Genomic DNA, 22,303 nt, shown 5'->3' with positions numbered 1-22,303 from the left:
ATACCAGTTTGTTTACTATAATTTCCAGATACATAGCAGGCCAACAAGTTCTGTACCCTCTCTAGTTTACGTGTATCAACATTTGTCGGCCCATGTCCTGTGCGATGTCAGTGCACGTTAACAAAACCCAGGTGGTCGAAATTTCCGGAGCTCTTCATTACGGCGTCCCTCATAGCCTTGAATCGCTTTCGGGCGTTACACCCTCACAAACCAAACCACAAACCATTCATTCAATCTCAACACCGCTCCCACTACACCATCCATAAATACGGCGCCACCTACGTTATAATGGACGCAGTTTACGCTGCCACATGCTGCGTCATTTTGCGTTTCCCTTTAAAGCACTTACGAGGTATGGATATTGCAAGTCGATTGCAATGCACGCGGTATATTATAACCTAGCGCCATCGCGGCATCGTAGTCTCAAACTTCTGACGCTTCCTTATAAAAGGTACACTATGAAAGAGCAAACCGTCTTTGCTGCGGCTGCCTCTGCGCCGTGTCAGCTACGGCAGTACGCATCTCCGATACGGTGCCGCTCTCGAGGCTCCGGAACCTGCGAGGCGACCGAATCCGGCCTAAATCAATGCGACCGGAAGCGGAACGCACACCAAGGAACGCACAAGACAAAGCAGCCAAAGGAGAGGCGATTGTAGGGAAGAAACGAAGAACAGCTACGCAGAGGCAGCAAACACAGGCGGATATAAGTGCCCGGAAATACACGAGGAGTCTCGCCGGTCTGCCCGGCGCAGAATCAGGAGGAACATTCCTCCTTTCCCTCGCCCTCCTCTCTTGGAACGAGAAAGGACAATGCATGCACAACTCGGCACCGGTCGCGCACGTGTATTGTTCGAGCAGATAACAGAGAAAAGAATGCAACGTGAACGAAGAAACCGAGGCCAGGCTTGCAGGGAATTGGGGAAAATGTAGATAAAGGGGAAAGACGAAGCAGTAATGGGTATGGCTACAGGGAGGAGGTGGGGTGTACTGGGACAACGGGCGGTACACGAAACCGATCTTTAAGTGTCCTAATGGCACTAATTAGTTGAGGACCGCGTGGCACTAAAGGATTACCCTCGTTTCCCCTTTTCCCTATCCCTGCGCGTCTCTTCTGTCGGTGTGGCCGCAGTCGTCTTCGGAGGATTTGCCTTATGCGCTCTTGCTGCTCAGCCCGTTCCGCCCAATCTGAGCGGCGAAGACGAATCAGGTGATTCGAGAACAAAAAGAACAGGCGGGCAAGCGATGCGCTCCTGGCGCGTAGTTAGGGAAGGCGCGAGAAGACGCAAGGGAGAAATGGGGAGAAAGGGAAGAGCGCGCGCTGCCGCGCCGACGTGATGAGGGCCGGCGGCCTCGTGGAACCTTGTTAGGGATTCCAATGACCCGCCGCCCTCTTTCCCCTCTTTTTTCCCCTACATCAAGCGCACGTCCCTATGGCCGCGTGTGTCTCTAGCTGCTGCCTTATTTCGCTGGCGGCCCTAGGTGCTGCTCGTGTAGATATGTTTTATATTCCGTAGAGACTTAGCGTGCAGAGAGGCAGCAATGATCGCTGACGGTTACACCCCTGCGAGCTTGCGACGCAGAAACAAAGGATTTCACACGCTGTAGTTAAACGCTCTGTGCGATTACTCCAATTTTTCCACTTGCTTTGTGTATAACTGATACGTAAAAACATATTGATTTCATTTGTTTTATGCTGGCTTTGTGCTTAGTGGTTTTTGCCGAATTTTGTGCTTTTGAGGAAATTTGCATTGACTATACGATTAATACATCAAAAATTTTCGGAATACATAGCGACTGCATGTGACGTCATGCCATCATGCGAAAACCATGCAGAAAACATGTATGGAGACCACATAAAAATTTGTAGGAAGGATACGGAGTTTAGCATATTAATCGTACGTAGGGGCTACGTTTTTCCATGATTATGTCTGCATGACCCGTATAGAATGTTTCGATGAGGAAAGTCGAAGATGCCGGACCGATGTGCCACACCAACGTGGTGCGGCGTCGGTGCGTGTGAACATTGGTGATATTAGAGTCATAGCGTAGCGCGACCTGCGATCCGCTACTGCGACCCGCTTCCATGGATCGCCATTGCTACGCGCTGATTGGTCCCGACGGGGCAGGCGCGCACACAGCTGACGGCACGTGGCGCCATCTAGCGCCCTGTGGACGTTCTGCGCACGCGCACTGGAGCCTCGCGGAAGAAGATCACGATGACGAATTGCACTACGCTACAACTCTCTCTTCTGGGAAGTGGCTTAAAGCTCGCTTTGAGAGTATGAAGCGGCTCTCGGCAGCAACGGTTTTGAGCGCCCGTGTCTTTGGAGAGGTCCAGGGTTCGATACCCCAGTTCCTCCGGGTACCCACCGGTTTCCCGATGGTGCTAAAACTTTCCCCTCGTCTGGTGCTGGGCTTCTTGCTTTTTACAGCATTGTCTCATTTTTATATGAGATCGCTGTTTGTGATGGGTCCTCTCTGCTTCACCTTATCAATAACCCATCACCTATTGCGGTTCTTCGGCCTGGGATCCTGTTCCACGTTATCTCGCCACCTCTTCCTCGGTCGCCCTCTGGGCATCTTCCCACAAACTTCAAGCTTATTTGCAATGTATTCTTCGTCCTTCCTCATTATTACTCGACCACAACACCGCAGTCCTCTTTTTTTTCAATTTTTCCTTCAAAAACCGGCACATGGACCGTCCCTCGTATGTGGTCGTTCCGGTGATGGGGTTTTCTACGGTGAAATGCTTGAAAAAAAAAAGCGCTTTGAGCAGGCCTTGTGTAGACGAAAAACACGATAGCCAGCCACTGGTCTCTCCGGCCAAGCTGCACCTGGCATCATTAAAACAAATTCATGAGGATGCCGTCTGTGAGTACGCTTGAGCAGTGTGAACGGAGCGTGTGCCATGTTTACAAACATAGGGGGTGCTAGCGGACGCCATAGGTTTACATCTATTTCTAGCTAGGTGGCTTGAGCCACCGCCTGAGTTAAAGGGTTCAGCCTTATCCGTCCGTCCGTCCGTCCGTCCGTCCAATATCATCATCGTCATCATAATCATCATCATCATCCGGCAGCTGGTGGTATCGTTTGCGTCGTCGTCTGCTAAGGTGCGCGGTTCGCTTTGGTTAGCTTTTTATGCCGTTTTAGAGCTGCTTTTCATGTAGAGCTGAATAGACTGTTTAGTTTGAACGAATGTATTAGTGAACAAACGTAGCGCATGCGGCCGCATATAGAACTCCTCGTGAAGCTTGCGCGATTCGGAGGAGCACACTGCGGATATATAGAGCGCCTGTTCGGGGTATGTCCGGCATCACAACACACACTTGTATTGACGCCTTAAAGAGATATCGGATTCTAAATGACGTTGCATACTTTTTCGTGCTCTTCTTAAAACTACTGCCCTGTGGTTTTAGTTAACTGCGTTTCATATGTGCGTTCCGATATGAGAAAATAATTTTGGAATGGGGGAGGGGGGGGGGGGGGTTGTTTACATTTATTTCTGTGCGCCGTGCTCCTATCCGATACTCCCACCCCGGGTTTCTGGCACGCACATATTGTGTTGTTTTAAAAATATATAAACTTTTAAACGACGTTCCATGTAATACTCATGTAATGCATGCTCATGTAATAAAACTCAAGTAATACATGCGCTAGCTATGCAAGGCATGTTCGCCTGCTACATGACGTTCGGCGGCCATACAGGTTCAACAACTGTACATATGCACATGATAAGCACAGATGCAAAGCAGGTGCAGATTGACCGCTGCGTAGGAGCGCCCCTGCGTCCGTGTACGCAGCTGATTCCACTCACTGTCACGTATTGCAGCACTAGCTATGGAAGGGTCTTTGGACGGTTTCATGATGTTCGGCGTCCGCACAGGTTCAACAGGTTCCATATGATAAGCACGGGTGCAGAGAGGCGTAGATTTACCTTTGCACAGGTGTACTCTGCGCCTGTATACACTCTAAAGACGAATACGCGTATATGGGAGTAAAAAGAAAGTGCGCTCGAGGACAGCGTACTCCTTTTTACACCTTTCTGTTAAGAGTGTATAAACAGACAAGAATGCGTGAACAGGGGAGACTGGACACGAGCAAGTTAAAATGTAACCGCATAACGCATATCATGCTTTGACAACCGGTCTGGACAGCAGTTCAGTGCTGCAGTTTTGGGCCGCGACATACGATGCCGTTTACCGCGAATGAATTCCGCTGGAGAGCACTGCAAGGCACTGTTAACCATCGCAAGGCAGTGTTAAGTGCTTTAGGACTCCGTCAAGGCGGCCCGTGCACCTGGAGCATGTCTTTAATTGGACCCTGGAGTAAAGCGGCTTCGGGTGCGCGCGGGAATTTCTTAGAGACACGAGTTTAGTCGACACCCTTTGATAATCACTTGTGTTTGTGAGTGCGTGAGTGTTTAGTATGCTTGATTTCACCTTTCACACTTTCTTTTTTTTCCTTTTCCTCTCTATTTCACTCTCTTCTTCTCTTATCTTCTCTCTTCTTTCACTCACACCTGGAGTAGCATGCCAGGCCAACAACCAGGCAGACCTCTCCTTATTCGTTAAGTTTTTCTCTCTCTCAGCTGCAGAGCTATCTTTGTGAAAGGAGAGAGAGCGAAGCGCGGTGCATGTATCTTTCACGGCGTTGCTCCGTTTGCAAAGCGCACTTGTATCGGAGTCGGGCTTGCTGGGAATCCACCTCCGCCCACGCGTCATCCGAGCTTTCGTGTTTGCATCTTTGTTCTTCGCGGTGCCACCCTTCGCAACCGAACCTTTCCCTTTACGCGCGAGCCTGTGAGGCACTGTCGTACTACACGACCCCGGCTCGAGTGCGCTGTCTGGTTCCTCGGACAAGGAGGCGTACGAGATTTCCGTAAATATTCCCGCCGGCACGGCGGACAGCGCGCAATATAACGACGTTTGCTCGAGGTTCCGGTGTCTGAGATTGGTTCCCTCTGTACGCGAAGGGAGGGGCTCGTACCCCCAGCCGACCTTAGACGTCGCGATGCCGCTGGACACGGGTGTGGAGAGGGTGGGGGGGGGGGGGGGGTGCATGTATCTTCGCTGGTCCGTGAGGCAGTGCTCTTAACCGGCGCCGCTATGACGACGACTGTTTGCAGTTCGCCACCTCTTCGCACCTTTCGTCACCTTGTCGTTCTCATAGTTTGTTTTTTCTTTTTGTTTCGTTACTCTGAATATATAGCCTTGAGGCGTCTTGTTGTTCGATGCACATCTACAAGAGGTTACGACTATGCTTGCTAGTACTGTAACAGAGACTGTACGTACTCCAAGCAAAAAAACCGGGTGAAATGGGACCAACCGCCCCACATGAAATTTTTCTTTAGGTTCTCTGTAGACAGTGTATGGAATGTCTGTTGAAAGTTATGTGAGGGGCCTTCGCGGCGAAGGGTTAATCCCTGCGGCTGGAGGCTAATAGCCCCGTCAAGTGCGCAAGTTAACAGTGCTTACCGGATGTGTCGCTCACCATAAGTACACTCTAGCAAACCTGAAGAGCGCAATTGAAGTGCTGCGTCACTGAAGAGAGCGCTCCAGTTAAAGTGCGCTCACAAAACACACCCGTTAGCCGAGTGTGTGGCCCCACAAGCAGCGACTTCGAATACACAAAATGTAATGTATAAAAAAAGCTCTCACGAGTTAATTTGTTAATTGTAACATTGTCTTGAAAACAGATTTTGTTGCTATAGCAACAAGTGAAACCTCACAACAAGGAAGGAGATCACATGTACAGTGAACTACGATATAATCAGATGCAACTCCTCTGAACGCAGCTATCTTGTTTTTATGAAAATTGCGGGACAGGCTAGGAATTCGTCTTAGCGAGTCTTGGCTTTCCTTCTAATTATTGTATTTTACCGTTGTTAAGATGTTATTTAAGTTATAGTTTTATGTGTGTGTGTGTGTGTGTGTGTGTGTGTGTGTGTGTGTGTGTGTGTGTGTGTGTGTGTGTGTGTGTGCGCGCGCGTGCGTGCGTGCGTGTGTGTGCGTGCGTGCGTGCGTGTGTGTGCGTGCGTGCGTGTGTGTGTGTGTGTGTGCGTGCGTGTGTGTGTGTGTGTGTGTGTGTGTGTGTGTGTGTGTGTGTGTGTGTGTGTGTGTGTGTGTGTGTGTGTTACTGCGTGAAACAAGCAGTTTTATAAAGCGTTTGCTTTACCCTTTACGTTGTCTAAAATTCCGCTTGTTGGTCTTCGCCATTTTTGGTACTATGAGCGACACACCGCTGCCCTGTTTAGTAGCGCGTAAAGTGTCGCTCGAGGTGTCGTAGCGCACTACCCATAGCTGCACTTAACTTGTGCGCTTGATAGGGGTGTAGATGCCGGTGTTGATCACTTTGCATTTGGTCTCTGAGATAGTAATGATCGTTTCTTTTTTTTTACTAACCCTGAGCTCCTATCGTGCCTTGCCCGCGTGGAATGTACAGGGTGTAATGCCGCCTTCTGAATGTCCTTCTCTACGCTCCTGTAAACGTCACTAAACATGCAAAGGAAGGGGAATTGAGGAAGTGGGTGTAAGGGGAAGTTTACTACTGTCACAGTGATTTCTTCGTGCTCCATAGAAAGATTAATTATCTGGGCGTTTCAGCTTCCTTTTTTTTTGTCCTTTACCGTGCATGCAGAGTAATCAGCAAGGTGTAAACAGGGCCATATTCAGGAAAACATTGCGCAGATTAACACAAGACGGGTGGAAGGAACATTCACACATACACAACCTTCTGCTTCTTGAAGCGGTGTATCGTTTCTGAAAATGCAGTTGCAAGTTTGCACTCTTGTGTGTGTGTGCGTGTTTCTCCTTCCCGTCCTGTGTTAATCTGTGCAAAGTTTTCCTGAATATCTCGCTACACCAACTGGCCCAACGTTCTGCTCTACCAAGTAAAAAATGAGTAAGCTATCCTCTAGTGCAGTTCCTTTTTAAAAGGGAGTGGTCTAAAGGACAGCTTACTCTATTTTTACTTTCATGCAGGCGTGTTCGTGTTTAGAGCGTATACTCTCGGCGCATCATTAAGCTGCGCCATCATTTTCCCTTCTTCCATTTTATTCCTTCCCTAATGCTGGTCGGTTGCCCACTTACGGCTCCCTTTTTTTCCTCGCTACTTCGCTCACTGGCCGCAGCGCCGCCTATTTTTCTCTTTGCCGCCCGGAGATGTCCTCAACGTCGTTGTCGGACCATGGAAGACCGGCACCGAACTGTGCACGCCTCGCCGAGCGCCCGCGATGTCCAGTCTCGGGATCTCCTCCCCGCATTGCCAGTGCCGGCGCGCACGTCCCATATGAGCAAGCGCGCGTTGGGAGAGAGAGAACCCTCTTGGCTCTCCCAGCGCTCCTATAGTGCACAGCTGGGCCGGTTAGATGGATAGATAAATAGATAGACAGCGGCCAGATAGATGCGCCCAGAATCTTGTTGCGACGATACCGTGCCGCAGCCTCCCCATCTCCCCCGTTTTCTCCCCTCGTGTCCTTCCGTACCTTTCCCTCCTGCCTCGGGCATGGCGCCTTTTTCTTCTTCTTTTCCTTCTTACCCATCAGTCGTGTTCTGTGCTTGTTTCGCCTGTGCGTCGCTGCTATAGTGTCTCCGTTATTCTGTGCTGGGACATGGATGTGGACTATTTACGTGCGGAGCGCCTTTAGTTTGTGGCATTATTTTTTGCTTCTAATTGGGATATTTTTCTCCAACTTCGCTTCTAGGCGTCGCTGCTCGAAAGTTCTTTTTTGTATCAATAGAGTAAATAGCTGGGCTGGTTGGTTCGTAATGCACAGATGGTGGAACCAGTGAAACTGACGCAGGACAAGACAAAGAGGCACGCACACAACACCGCTAGTTGTGTTGTGTCCTGCGTAAGTTTCACTGGTTCCACCATCTGTTCTTTTTTAGAAGTTACATGCCGGTCTGTGCACTTCTCGTTGCTGTCTCCTCTAGTTCGGACAGGTATTTTAGAACGCTTGCTTGCAGATGCGTTCCGAGCGCGTCTTTTCTGTTTTGTTCAAGGACGAGTATTAATTTGTTTCGTGAAATTAAGTAGAGGATTTGCTTTTGCTCTGCCTTCTCTCGGTATTCGCCATTCCTTCTTTGCTTGGGACCAGCAGTACATTAGAATTTGCTGTTAGGAACATGAATCAATCAATTAATCAATTAATCAATTAATCAATCAATCAATCAATGTGTTTATTTCTCGCAACGTTTAATTTCCTAAGCGGTTTGCGATCGGCCTTGTTATGCTTATTGTACTGTTCTTATTGCTTCATATCAGGTCTTCATTTCACAATCTTATGTTATTTGTTTATTTTAATTCGTCCCGCGCATATTCATAACGGTCGCGAGGATTAAGAGAGTTCCAAGTGCGCATTCTGTCTACGCCGTCTGTCTATGTAGTGGTTGTCCATTTACCAGCGGAACTTACGGTTGTCATGCGCTGTATCAACGAGTTCAAAAGGAAGCCTTACTGACGTCAAATACATAGCGTTCAGTGTGCCGACTGCGCCTTGCGCCGATGTTTGCTTTTCAGAAGGGGAGAAAAATATGATTCGGCTTTACCTTTTCCTCTCCGTTTGATATTATTTTCTTCGAAGCGCTTTCTGAATGAGCCTCAACAGTGCAGGCGATGTATCTACAACCGGGAGCAAAAATTTATGGTACACAAATTTACGGCAACAAATTTACCGCAGCGGTGAATGGCTACTAATTTCTCTGGTAATGATGTCATAGGATGTAATATGGCAGTCCACTCATACCTGTGAAGAATTTTGATCAGTGGCTTCCGTGACGGCGATGGAATAATTTTTTTCCCGCACACTCGCGTCCCGTAAACTTTTGCGGCCGGCTGTGCCACATCAGAGGCGGCACTTCTGGGCGAACTCGGTGCTTACGTTATTCGTACCTTTTTCCCGCACTTCTACGGCGTTTCTTTTCTGGTTACCCCATCACTGCGTTCTATCTTGTACCTTTCTTCCCCACTGCGTCTCCCCGTTCTTCCCTCGCGTCGCATCGACTCCGGCTGTCTTCCCGTTATCCCCATTCCGCCCTCATGGCGTCATCTGCAGCGGTCCGCCGCGCGGCGAGTGCTGTCTCGGGAAAAGGAAAGATGCAGCAGACGCAGGACACAACGTCCCAGGTCCCCGTCACTCAGGATGCCCTGCGTATAGCCCCTTTCGATCCCATGGTCTACCTTTTTCCCCCTTTTTTGTGTCTTGTTTGGCTTTCTATTGTTCGTCTTTTTGTTGATTATGAGAGAAAAACGTACGGGAGCTTTGCGTGCCTGTAACGGCTTTTGTGGAGGACGGCTTGGAAGAGCTCCAGCAAGGAAAAAAAAGGAGTAGAAATGAGGCTAAAGAGGAAGGTATTGAGATAGAGGACAAAGCGGCTCTCAGTGCCCCTTGCGTCTTCTTTCTGCATTACTCGCCGGCTCCTTCTCTTACTCTTTCACTTGTTTATTTCTCCGTTCTCGACGTCCACCGTCCGTTTCTTTTCCCCTTTGTTCCCGTTTCCCTCCTATAGTTCTCTTTTCTTCCTTCACGGCACTCGACGTAACGCATAGCTCATTTTCTTCTATCGTTCATTTCTTCCCCCTCACCCAACCTGTGTGCGCCCGCAATCTTGCCATATTTCTTTATCGTTCACGGTACTGGTTAGCATTCTCCGTTGCCTTACACGTTGCCGTCGCTCTTCCTATTCTCTCCCCATTTCTTCTCTTCGTTGTCCCTAGATTCCTAGCACCCTCACCCAGGCCCCTGTCTTATTACGACGGCGTCGATTGTTTCTCGTCTCGCCTTTCCTCGGCGGCATCCGGAGCGAGCCCAGTGGACGGCCCTAAAGCCTCTGCGTTTCATCCCTAATGGCATTATACTGCGTCCGGGACCCGAACGCTCCCTAATTCCCCACTTCTCTCTCGCGTTTTCCCTTCAACGTACTCCTTCGTACTGCTTTCCGGACGTGCCTGTATGCTGCCTTTGTTTTTCGCGGAGACCGTCAGTGCCCACCCAGCTTCTCTCTCGCCTGCAAATTTGGCTTTTTTTTTACGTTTACGTGGGGATCACTAGTTTTCGTCTTCTTGGCACGCTTCATATATTCATAGGCCTACGAATGACTCGCCTCTGCCGTGTCGGGGCGCTTCACGATTTGAAATAAAACTTTCCAGAAACTTCGAGCTTACTTTCTGATGCCATTACTTGCCATTCTAAACGTTTTAATGTTATCCTTGCTTACTTGTCGTTTTCAAATGAACTGCTGTATCTTAAAAAAACTTTCAGTGCTTGACCTTGAAGTTATTGTATTTGACCGGCTGCTAAACGGAAAAACATTTTCGATGTATTTTATGAATATGCGCGGTGCTCTTCGTTTTAATTTATCGGTTTGATATTCTGAGCCGGCATGGTTTTGTTCAGTCCTTTATATCATGTACTCGTGGTTGACAATGTCTCCTTTTTTCACCAAGACTGTGGTCATAGTCGACTTGTTTTTTCCCCTCGCGCCATGCCATCTTGACTGACATTTCGGATGCATTCGACACAAAGTTATCGACTTGTTTCTCTTTCGTTCTTTCTCTCGGAATTCTCCAGGACTGAAGCCTACAACAGCACAGCTGACGACGACAGAGAAATCGCCAATCTGCAAAGCGACAAGCATTCATAACTGGTCTTCTTTTGGAAAGAACCTGTTCTGCTGCAACCTGGCTCTGTAAGATCATTTTTATTTCTCTAGTTATATGTCGGAAAGAACATATTCGTGGGTCATCGTTCAGGTTGTCGTATACACGGGCTGTTTCTGCTTTTTGCGCGCGGTTCCTTTCCTTTCGTGACTTGCGCACCGATGGAATTCGATGAAGACGGCGACGTGCAGTGCACAGCGCAAGAATGGGTTGCGCTTAACACGAGGAGGAGGAGGAAAAACTTTATTTATATTTGATATTAAAATGTGTTATTAGCGGTCGCGGGCTGTCTTCTTCATCTTCCGATGAGTTATTGCAGCCCGTCTTAACAGGGTTGGGGCCCCTGGTCCAGGGCTCCACTGAGGTGTGCAGGCAGGTAGGCTCTCCGCACCAATCCGCGCTGGACGGCCGGGTCCTCGCTGGAGAGCATCCCCTCCCAATGTTCCGCACTCGCTTAACACGAGCTTAACACGAGGCGTCATCGGCTGCCGGCTCTCGTGCAGTGGCCAGCGAAGCTAATCTGTTCGCACCGCCGCGGGTTCTAAACCCAGTCGCGGCAGTATTTATTTTATTTCTCCAGGTTGGCCGAGGTCGCCCTTATTCAAAGTCTCGTTTTTTTTTTCTCGCCATTTCCCGCATCACATAACTAACTTCAGAGGCTTCACCATACACCCGCGTTTTCCAGGTCATCAGGCTAATAATGCTTTCGCATTAAAAGAAAAGAAAGTGAGGCGCTGTTGTGCGCGTAACGAGCGCCGCTTACAAGAACTTCTTTAGACAGTGTATAGACTGTGCATAGGCTCATGTCTGTAAAATCTATAGACTCTATGTAGCCTGTGCCTTTTACAACAACTTCTTTAAGCAGTCTATAGACTGTACATAGATTTCTGTCTATAAATTCTATAGACTTTATATAGACGAACTCTAGAAAACAGTCTATAAGCAATACAAATCTTATGGACAGTTTATTGACAATCTATAGATTTAAAGCCATAAAATTTTAGTAGACGTTTTTCTATAGATAGTCTTTAGACTATGAGTCGACGAAAGGAATACCTACAGGAAAGCAACAGAGTATATATGAAGTCTATAGACTGCCTATAGACAATTTTTATAAGGGCGCGCACGTGCCGTCGCGCCCTTGACAGAGAGAATGATAGCCACCGCTTATTTCTCGGATCGCCGTAGCGTTCCTCTTCCGTGTGCAGCCTCTTCCGTCCCGCACTCGTGGCCGTGTGCGCCTCCTAGTCCCGTAACACGATAGGCTTATTATCTATGCATAACCGGACTCCTGCGAGCCCCTCTCCCGCCTGCTTCCGGCGATCCCGATCCTACTGCATCTCTTTGTAGTCTTGGAAGATGCGGCGTTGGCTGCATCCGCGTAGCATCGCGCAGCGATCTGTATTTAGTTTCTTTTCCGACGTACCTACCGTGCCTTAATACATCAATATTTGTACTTAGTTGCCGCTATGTGATGCCGCTGGTCCTTGTTGTAGTTCTTCCTTTTTTCATAAGCTCCCTTTTATTCATTGTTTTGCGCGCTCCGGCTAATGCGAGTTTGATACAAGCATTTAAAATTGGCTGCAAGAGCTGCTTTCGTATTTTGTCCACGTTTTACGGATGTCGTCGGAGCGGGAAAATCCGCTCCTCGATGTTTAGGCACTGTCAACGCGATCGCGTTCGCCAGTAGAGGGCGTAGACTTTTCTCAACTCTGAACGCACGTTCAGAGTTGATGGGCCCGTGGCACGTCGTACCTTTTCGAGTCACCCTTTTAGCCACAGCGCGATCCATCTGCGGTATGTCATAAAGCCGCCCATTATTAAGGGCGTACCTTCTGTTGCTTATAGCTCCAGCTTTAATCGCTGTATGACGCCGAGTTGTACTGCATGCCGTATACCAATTTAGTTTCCTGACTAAGTCGTGACGATTTTATTTTAATGGAACAGAAACAGGGATTCGACAAAACCGCTTTCGCCATGGCTAATGTGCTTTTGTGTGCAAGAAATTCACCCCAGAGAAGCCGAACACCTGGCCAGCTGGGGAAAGCTTGCACCCCGTCTGTGAACCGGTGTATATATACCCGGCGGCACCGGTGACAAACGCCGCGCCTGCCGAGTAGGAGGCGGATACTCATACTATTATAGGGTATATATACCCCTGCACTAACGCGAAACAATAAACATGACTCCGCTTCAGGCGGCGTGCCATTGCATTTCATTCTCTAGTCACACAGAGACACCTTTATTTACTGCGTTGAGTATGTGCGTCGAATCAAGCCAGGTACGGCATATGCTCCGGCGGGTCGTCTCGTATGGCGGGTTACGATGTCGTCTTCGCCGCATACCTCTCCCCCCGAACGAAACATATGGAAGACGGACCACCGCGGTAGCATAGCCGTGCACCGTCGAACGCTGCGGCGCTCGGTGTCTTTTGCCCGGATGAAGAAATAATGGGGAGGCCACGCTGCCCCAAATGAAAGAGAGAAGAGATGGAAGAGAGGTAAAAGGGAGAGGTACGAGGAGGAGGAGAGAGAGGAGCAGCGGAAGGAGGATGCGTGAGACAAGAGCTTCGCGAAGCCCAGGCCTCGTCGAAGACACGGTGGCGAGTGTACACATCCTCTCTTCTTCGTCTCCGCACGCCCCGGCCGGTCCGCGTCCCTACATGAATCGCTCGGTTATGGGGACGACGCATTACAACGAAAGCCTCGGATGGAGCAAAGAAGTGGAAGAAGCGGGCGACGGACACCGCAGATATTGGACGTACACAGTTTGTGCGTGCATGTGTGCGTGTTCCACTGTCTCTCTCATCCCGTGGCGTTGGCGCGTTATGATAAAGCCGCCACCACCGGTAGATTCGTGAATGTTTTACAAGCGTGCCTTCTTTATGGGACGTTGAATACGTAAAAAGGAAAAGAGGCCTGCTGCCGACTGTACCGACGCCTCCCCCTCCCCCTGCCTGCCTCCTCCACGCTGCCGCAGACGCGCCTTCTCGGTTCTTTCTTTCTTCCGTTCTTTCTTTACTTCCTTCTGTCTTTGCTGCTAGTGGCTAGCGGCTCCTCTCCCTGACGTAAAGGTTGTTTGTCATTTATGACGAGAAAGAATGCGGCACGCTTGCGCTGTCGGTGATGCCGGCGCTACCGCCGCCCGGAGTCGCCGGGCAGCTACAGTGGCGCCCCCCCTTATACACACACACTCGGCATCAGCCAGCCATCTTTACACGTCCTTCTTGTTCTTCGCTTTGTGCGGCCGTAGTTTCGGTAGGCGTATCGGCGGGCGGCTTGGCGCTCTCGCGTAACCGCAATGTGATTGGTTCCTCCCGCGACGGCAGCCCGGCGCTATAGGGGGCGCCCTGGAAACGCCGCCGCGCCCCGCCGCCTCCGAAGGGCGTCATTTGTTGAGGACGACAAACCGACGTTAACGACGCCGTGTTTGTTGGATAATGAGGAGAGGTCATTTTTGCACCGGGCTCCTTGCTAGGAGGGAAGGGAGCCAAATATCGCGGCGCGCGCTCCTTATACAGCACTCCGGCGTTCGAACGGGACATACACACTGACAGTTTGAATCGTGCCGAGCCAAAGTTGAGCTGCTCGCAGCGGCGCGGAAGCCTTTGTAATAGTGGGCCGCTGCTGGGTACAGCTAGCGCGTGCCACTTGTTTACGATAGCCCGCATAACTGCATGCTATTGAGCAAGAAGGAACTTTGCGCAGGTCTGTAACCAATACGAGGGCAGGCGGTAGAGGTGTGGGTAGAGAAGTGACGGTAGCGGACTTGTAAACCCTGCTGTGTGGCAGTCCTCATTTGGGGCCAGCGATAAAAACCGGCCGTTTCAAAGAGAACGAATTGCTCTGACATCACGGCCTCCGTATCTATCTCCTCTTGATAACTACAACTCGAAGAGTACCTTTTATTAGCGCACTCGATGTAAGCAGAAGCAAAGCGTTAGTTCGAATAAAACGGAAGTTCGAATTAAGCGGGAGTCCGCTGTACATACGCCGTCAGGATGCTCGCTCGACCAGGTTGGACGGAGAACGAGAGGGAAAATATGCTATCCACCCCAAGCACGCAGTGTAAGGTTCAAACAGACGGTCAAGGCAGCCCCTGCGTCACAGGTAGAGAGCTCCGCAGCGCGCGTCCGAGCTCCTACCCTCGAATCAATTATTCGCGCTGCCCATAGTAGCCGCTGCTCTCAGCGCGTTTAATCATTAACGAACCGCCGCTCATTTCCTACACTCGCGACTACCGCGCGCACGCATAGATTCGCTGCGCCGCATATCGTTTAACGGCGATTTAAAGCATCCGCGTACCGCCGATCGAAACAACCGCAAAGAAAGAAAGAAAGGCATGGAATCGAAGCGTGCAGTATTCGAGCACGGAATAGAATCGTGAGCTTCTCGCCTTTTCGCGAGGACCCTCGCGCCGCTTGGCTTCGGCTAACTTGTTTACTGTGTTTAGAGAAGCCACGCTCCGCGCAGTGTGTTGTAGTTTTCTCCGTGTTCGCTTTTTATCGCCGCGGCGTCGGAGGCGGTTTCGTTTCTCCAATGCAATCGTGCGCGCACCACCGTTTCGAAATTTATGGAGTGTGTGCGTGTACTGCAGCGCTTCGCACCGTGTTCATATATGTGTTCGTGCTTTTTTATGTGCAAGCCTCTGTCTCCATTTATCGCTTAGCTGCGCCCGCGCGGTGCCTTAACGAAGCAGCGGGCCACCCAGTGTCAAAGTTGAGCGAACCGAAAAGCAGCCACCGTGGCTGCGGCACGGGTTAATAGGCCGTGACGTATGCGACTTAGGTTATACTCCCATTTTTATTTTCCATGATTGATTCTTTTTTTTTCTTTTTTTTTACCGAATAACCGGGCCGGCCTGGAGTGGCAATGCGCGAGATTTTATGCGCTGCAAGCTTGGCTACTCCGCATAGTCCGGCTCTTATGCACTTATTCTATGCACATTGCAATTACCACGTTCATAAATTCATTAATTACGCAATGAAGCCCGCAGAGCATGCAGTTGTTCATGCAGTGTGCACATAAAGTGTATGTTGTGTGTGTATGTGTGTGTGTGTGTGTGTGTGTGTGTGTGTGTGTGTGTGTGTGTGTGTGTGTGTGTGTGTGTGTGTGTGTGTGTGTGTGTGTGTGTGTGTGTGTGTGTGTGTGTGTGTGTGTGTGTGTGTGTGTGTGTGTGTGTGTGTGTGTGTGTGTGTGTGTGTGTGTAGTGTTTGGTTTGGTTTGGTTTATGGGGGTTTAACGTCCCAAAGCGACTCAGGCTATTAGGGACGCCGTAGTGGAGGACTCCGGAAATTTCGACCACCTGGGGTTCTTTAACGTGCATTTACATCGCAGAGTACACGGGCTTCTAGAATTTCACCTCCATCGAAATTCGACCGCCGCGGCCAGGATCGAATCCGCGTCTTTCGGGCCAGCAGCCGAGCGCCATAACCACTCAGCCACCGCGGCGGCCTGTTGTGTGTAGTGTGTATGCAGCGTACATGTATGGTGAATGTAGGGTGCATGTTCGTGAATGCATATAGCGTGAATGTCACATGCATGTAGTGCGTATGTAGTGTGCATTTATCGTTCATATCCTGTGCATGTAGTGCATTTGTGGCCAGTGTCTACCCTCAGAAAATTTTCGTACGCGTGGACGCTGTCGCCGCCCCACTTTATCAAGGCCTCGACTAAGTGGCATGTTGTAACGATTTTGCTGTAATTTCACCACAACTCGTCACGATGAGAGCTACCTAAATATAAGCCCTTGTTCGGTGCATTCGAATCTCGTTATAACGAATCGGTTAAAAACGAAATAATGGATACAATGAAGGAATGACGATTCCCCTTGGAAGCTCACTGAACACGGGCTATAACGAAGCTACAGCTATAACGAAGTAATCTCCGGGCCCCTTCAACCTCTTTATAACTTCAAATCCAAGAAAGGTGGACGCTGAAGGAGCCCGGACAATCTTGAATATCCAGTCGAAAGGTGCTGTCTCATAGCGGCTGTTTTGATCCAGTATGCATCGATCACGGAGCGTCCCGTTTGTTAACCATGCTTCTATACTAGCGGTGGGCGAGCAACATTTAACGCGATATATGGGCGCGAATTCGGACTTCTTTGAACACGGCAGAACCGTATTCGTTGCTCGCTTACGCAAACCAATAAATAAATAAAAAATCGCGCGCGGTATTCCCAGGAAGTTCGTCGGTATAATGCATTCGACCCGAAGAGAGAGCGGAAAGGAACACCAGCGCACGCGGCGTGCAATCGACATCGTCATCGTCACGGGAGTGCCGGTATTCCGATGCAATAACGAGAAAACAAAAAAAGGAAAAAAGGGCCAAAGTCGATTCTAGATGTAGATATGCGGGTTCACGTACATTTTTCTTCTTCTGTTCTGCCCTCTGTTTTTTGGCGGCCCCGTACTCTTCCGGCGGCCTGAAATGCGACGCGCGCTCCGCTACCGGTGGGTGTCATCACATCCCGTCATTGTCGAGTGGCGCGACGATCAGTGTGGGCCTGGGTGTGTGTATATACACTGTACGCGGCACCGCACAGCGACTGTCGAGTAAACGGAATAATAGGAAACCGAAAGAATAAATAGGAAAGAAGAGGGGAATAAAACTGCGTAACCGCCAGTGCCTATACGGGGCGCGGTTGGTGTACGCGGGGGGGAATTAATGGCCTGGCGCTTCCTGTTGATCGGATCGCCCTGCGAATGCAATGGCCTGTGAAACCAGAGAGCCAGCGTTGCCGATTCGGGGCGCTTATTGCCGGTCGAGCGTTTGTGAGTCTGTATGTGCGTGTCACCGGTGTTCTTCACTGTACGAAGTTCATTGTTTTTTAGGCTTCATGCGCCACGTTCCGCGGTTGCTGTCGCCGACAGCAATGCCGACGCAGCTGCGTGTCAAGTTTTGCTCGTCGGGAGCTCATAGGTCTCGATGATAATTAATGCAGCTGACCTAGAGAGCTGGACTATTGAGTGAGACGAGTAACTACAGCAAACTATACAGCAAGATAGTACATTGTGCCACTTAGCCAGGCCTGGGGTTGAGTGGGGCGGCTACAGCATCCTATATGCGGAACATTTCTGAAACACTGGCCAGAAGCGGGCAACATGCACAACATATGCACAATACGTGCGCATACACGTTACGTGCACACCATATGCACGATAAGTGCACACTACATGCGCACTGCATGTACTACATTCACTACATTCACACTACATGCACACTACATATGCACTACATTAAAAAAAAACAGTTGCAGAAAACAACACGGTCTTTCACTACACACGTTAAATGTCAGCGCACGTTAAAGATCCCCAGGTGGTCTAAATTATTACGAAGCCCTCCACTACGGCACCTCTTTCTTCCTTTCTTCTTTCACTCCCTCCTTTATCCCTTCCCTTATGGCGCGGTTCAGGTGTCCAACGATATGTGGAATAGATACTGCGCCATGTCCTTTCCCCAAAAACCAATTATTATTATTTCCAAATGTGAAATATACGGGCAGCATAGTAAGCCAACCGAAATGTTTGGTTTTATCGCGGCTTGCGGTTCTCGCCGTAAATTTGTGTACTTTTTCCGCGGACAGTAGTGGATTAAAATGGGTCAGGTCGAAACAGCTCGCACAGTTACTCCGTCATTTATTTTCCTCAAAAACCAATTTTATTTTCATTTCAGGACGTTGATGAACGGGTGTTGGAGGGGGTCAGTCTAGCAGATACTCCATTTCTTTCGCCATTGAGCCTCGAGGCTTGACTGTTGAGGTTCACCTGACGAGACCGGCAGAGAGTGACATAGTTGCACAACGGAACTCAAAAGCGACGTCTGCGAGCCAGCTCAAATGACTTCACACTCTGTAGGGTCAGACCGCATACGTAAAAGAGCTGCGGTTTTATAAGCAGGCCGTAGGCTTTAAACAGCTCTCCGGGGCGTGCGTGGGTGCTTAGCTCTGAGAGCGGAGCAGATCGAAGACCGTGTGGGGAAGGCGCACTGCTCTTTTGCCCTCGTGGCTCGGAAGTGGGTTAGGGATATTGGGAACGTGTCCTGAGGTCACATGTCCTGAGGTCACATGTCCTGAGGGGAGTCGCAGGTGGGGAGTGCGGACGAGATGACAGCGGACTTGAGTCGCGTTAAATTGATGTTTGATAGAAAACTGCCATGTCCGTGGGGACATAAAAGAGAGAAGCCGAAAATACTGATGACCTTGTTTTCTGAAAGCAAATCGGTGCGTGTGTCCATTTCCTTTCCGCTGACTCTGGTTAGGGATGCTGAGTGGGCTGATCCACGCATGACTGCTTTGCCGTGTCAAAGGCGCTGGTCATCAGGTGACGTAACCTTCCTTCCTGTCGTCCTTTTGGTAGGCTCGAGCCGATAGGAGTCGCGGGCTTAGTGACACTATGCGCGTCTATGAGGAACAGAAGGTGGGAAGGCGCGTACACGAGAGCTATTACTCAAGTGTGGGGAACTAATGGAGGACTTTTCATCGGGCATGCCAGTTTTCTCGCTTCGATCTGGGGAACTCCTGCTTGTGGAAAACGCTTAGAACTTGGTGCCCCGATCCAGTTTAGTCGAAGCAGTGATAATGTCGGAGTTGCGCAAGAAAATGCCATTCATTACATGTACTGAAACACTTGAAATAAATGACATTTATTTGGAATTTTGCAATGGATTCATTACTTTTTTTTAGGGAAACCGTGACCCTAATTCACTTTTGTTTTTCAGTAATCGATTACTATATAGTAATCAACTACTTTTTGGTTTTCAAAAATAAGTTGCAACCAGTGGTATATAACTTCGGGAACCTGAACTTGGCAAGAAACACAGGCTCTAGCGCCATGTACTTGCGTTGATGTTTCCTTCGTGAGAGAGCTACAACGTGTAAACTGCACAGATCCCTTTTTTCGCGGGCGGACTTGTCCGGACATACAAGCCTGAGCGGCTAACAGTTATTCCTTGACGCGGCCGGCAGATAACCTCTCGATGCCACCCCCACATTCCGCGGTTCGCATTTAGCCACGACTGCACAACGGAATGTCATGTTTAGTGAGATTGGTCTCCGTGGCCTTTTGGAGCGCGAACATCAGGGCATTGGGTAACGATGAGCTGATGAAGAACAAGTTCGTACTTTACAATATCGCCCTTTGCTCCAGATAGTTCACTGAGAGTCTTCAGTGTCGCTGCTTATGTGTTCACAAGGGAACGCGGACAAATATCGACGAAAGAATCGCAAAACAACTGCTGGTGAAAATTAACGTATATGAACTGCAACAGACAGTGGAGCAAAGCACGTCTCACTTAGCTAGCCCTTGTATATTTGTGTTGCGAACGTAATATAAATTGATTGCGTTTTTGTAGCTGCTCATCACTTTTTGTTGCTGTAATTAACCACTGTAATCAGTTACATCTGAGATGAAGTACTTGAATATGTACTCGGTTATGCTTCATTCGCTAAGACCGTTCGCTTACAGCTCCTAGCGGTCACCACCACGCATCGCTTTTCGGGGCCGTACGTTGAATGAGCACTAATTAATTTGACCGAAACAGTGTCGGACGTTTGTTACGCGCGTTCCCTCCTATAGTCGGATACAAGTCAAGAAAAAAGCGCTTTCTCCCGGCAAAGGACCCCATTCCAGCCAATGGCGTCGGCTATGGCGCTTCCAGCCATGAAGGGGACTATCCCAGACAATGCAGGGTGGGGCTACCCTCTCATCTGCCACTCCCTGCATTGTCGCACAGCAGGTTAATGAGTCTCAGCCGACGCCATTGGCTGGAGGGGGTCTCTGACGGGGAAAGGCTGCTTCGTTCTTGACTTGTATCCGACTATATTGTCGAATACAGCTAAAAATCGAAGCTACTTTTACGCGTCAAAGGACCCCTTCCTATCAATGGCGTCGGCCATGGAGCTTTCAACCATGGAGGGGACTATCTCCGACAATGTAAGGGTGGCGACTACGCACTCTCATCTGCCACTCCCGACATTTTCACACTAGCAGGTTCATGAGAATCGGCCGACGCCACTGGCTGGAAGGGGGTCCTTTGGCGGGGAAAAGCCGCTTTTTCTTGACTTGTATCCGACTATACAGTCGAATACAGCGCAAGAACGAAGCTACTTTTCTCTGCCAAAGGACCCCGTTCCAGCCAATGGCGTCGGCCGATTCTCATGACCCCGCTAGTGTGACAATGCAAGGCGCGGCGTGACATTACAAGAAGGGGGGGGGGGGGGGACTATCCCTGACCATGGAAGGAGGGGGCTATGTCCTTTCATCGGCCACTCCCTGCGTTGTTGCGCTACCAATCTCATGAGGATCAGAAGACGCCATTGACTGGAAGGAGGTCCTTTGACGGCTAAAGGCCGCTTCGATCTTGAGTTGTATCCGACTATAGTGGCTTCCAGGATCTCTCTCTCTCTCTCCACTCTCTCCTCTCCTATACCCACACAGGCACACCGCGGCGCATCCGTCGCCGATGCGCTACTGCCTCAGCGTTCGCTCCGGCCCGCGCCGGTCGGAATTGAGGTTTTGCCGCCGGTTCCACACAGGAAGCACGAAATCTGGATCGTCCGCGCATTGTATGCAAAACTGCGCCCTGCCTGCGCTCGCACTGTCGTTGTTTCTGTACGCTCTTTTTTCTAGTCTGCGTGCTTCCACTTTTTTTTCTACTTTTTCCTCCCCTCGAGTGATGATAATGTCGATGCGTGTATATTTGTCCCTTGTGCAACGCACACGTACAGTCTACCGTGGTGACTTCCAACTGCATTCCCCTGGCGCAAGCGGTATTCCGTTCCATTGCTTCCCGGCGGCTTTCTCATTATAATCTCTGTGGTGTTGTAATCACTGGCTACGTTTTTCTTTTATCTATTATTTCATGTATTTGCCCACGCTTCCCTGCTTCTAACTTGCTCCACGTGCAGGCTGTGGTGGATTCACGCGCTTTCCGACCTCGCCTCACCGACCTTATTATAATGCGTTCTAGTTGAGCGCCACGCCGGAGCGTTATTTTTGTGCTCCCCGGTTTCATCCGCCGTTCGTTATGTTTTTTTTCTCTTAACCACGCGTGCTGAACTTACCCTCGCGCGCGGCAACCCCCGGCTCAGCGATGAACCTGTATCTTAGGTGTATGTTGGGGTACATCGTACAGCCGGAATAGAATAGTTATCTCGTGTACGGTTATTCAGATGCATCGCTGGTGCACATCGCAACTTACCTTCTAAGCATTAAACGCATTTTCATCTCATCTAGACAAAATCAGGAGAGCCTGGTCCCCTCCGGAACTACAACCGAAACTTTCCGAAAGGCAGCTAAGGCGGCTGAACGCGTCGCAAAAAGCGGACGGGTGCTACAGCGCTTCATTCAGCGGGGACGCTGAACGAGCCGCAGAGCTGAAAAAAAAAGCTGCGAGGCTCCTAAAGCCGCGAAGGCAGCCAGAGAGACCGTGCGCGCTGGTCAGCTCGATCGAAAAACAGGAAAAAAAAAAGGGGGGGGGGGGCACACCTGGCAGCCAGAGAACCTCGCCGATACCCGAATGCGCCTGTACTGCCATCTATGATCCGTGAATCCTGCTACGCTTTTCCTGCAAAGCATTTCATGCTTGCACCTACCCTTGACGGCAACATGTGCTGCAAATTTTGTACCTTGCGAATTTTTTAT

At 49.8% G+C, this 22,303-nt stretch overlaps 1 long non-coding RNA gene across 1 annotated transcript in view; it reads left to right on the top strand.

Annotated features, from left to right (window-relative positions):
• LOC144110585 (uncharacterized) overlaps positions 1 to 22,303 on the top strand; it is a 296,323-nt gene that overhangs the window by 126,252 nt on the left and 147,768 nt on the right. Inside the window, exon 2 of the long non-coding RNA XR_013309879.1 lies at positions 10,571 to 10,688. This is a non-coding gene — a long non-coding RNA (uncharacterized LOC144110585). The remainder of the gene's footprint in view (positions 1 to 10,570; positions 10,689 to 22,303) is intronic.

The sequence above is a fragment of the Amblyomma americanum genome, chromosome 11 (genome assembly GCF_052857255.1).
Source record: "Amblyomma americanum isolate KBUSLIRL-KWMA chromosome 11, ASM5285725v1, whole genome shotgun sequence".
Classification (NCBI taxonomy): domain Eukaryota; kingdom Metazoa; phylum Arthropoda; class Arachnida; order Ixodida; family Ixodidae; genus Amblyomma; species Amblyomma americanum.
This window is presented reverse-complemented; position numbering and strand designations above follow the sequence as displayed.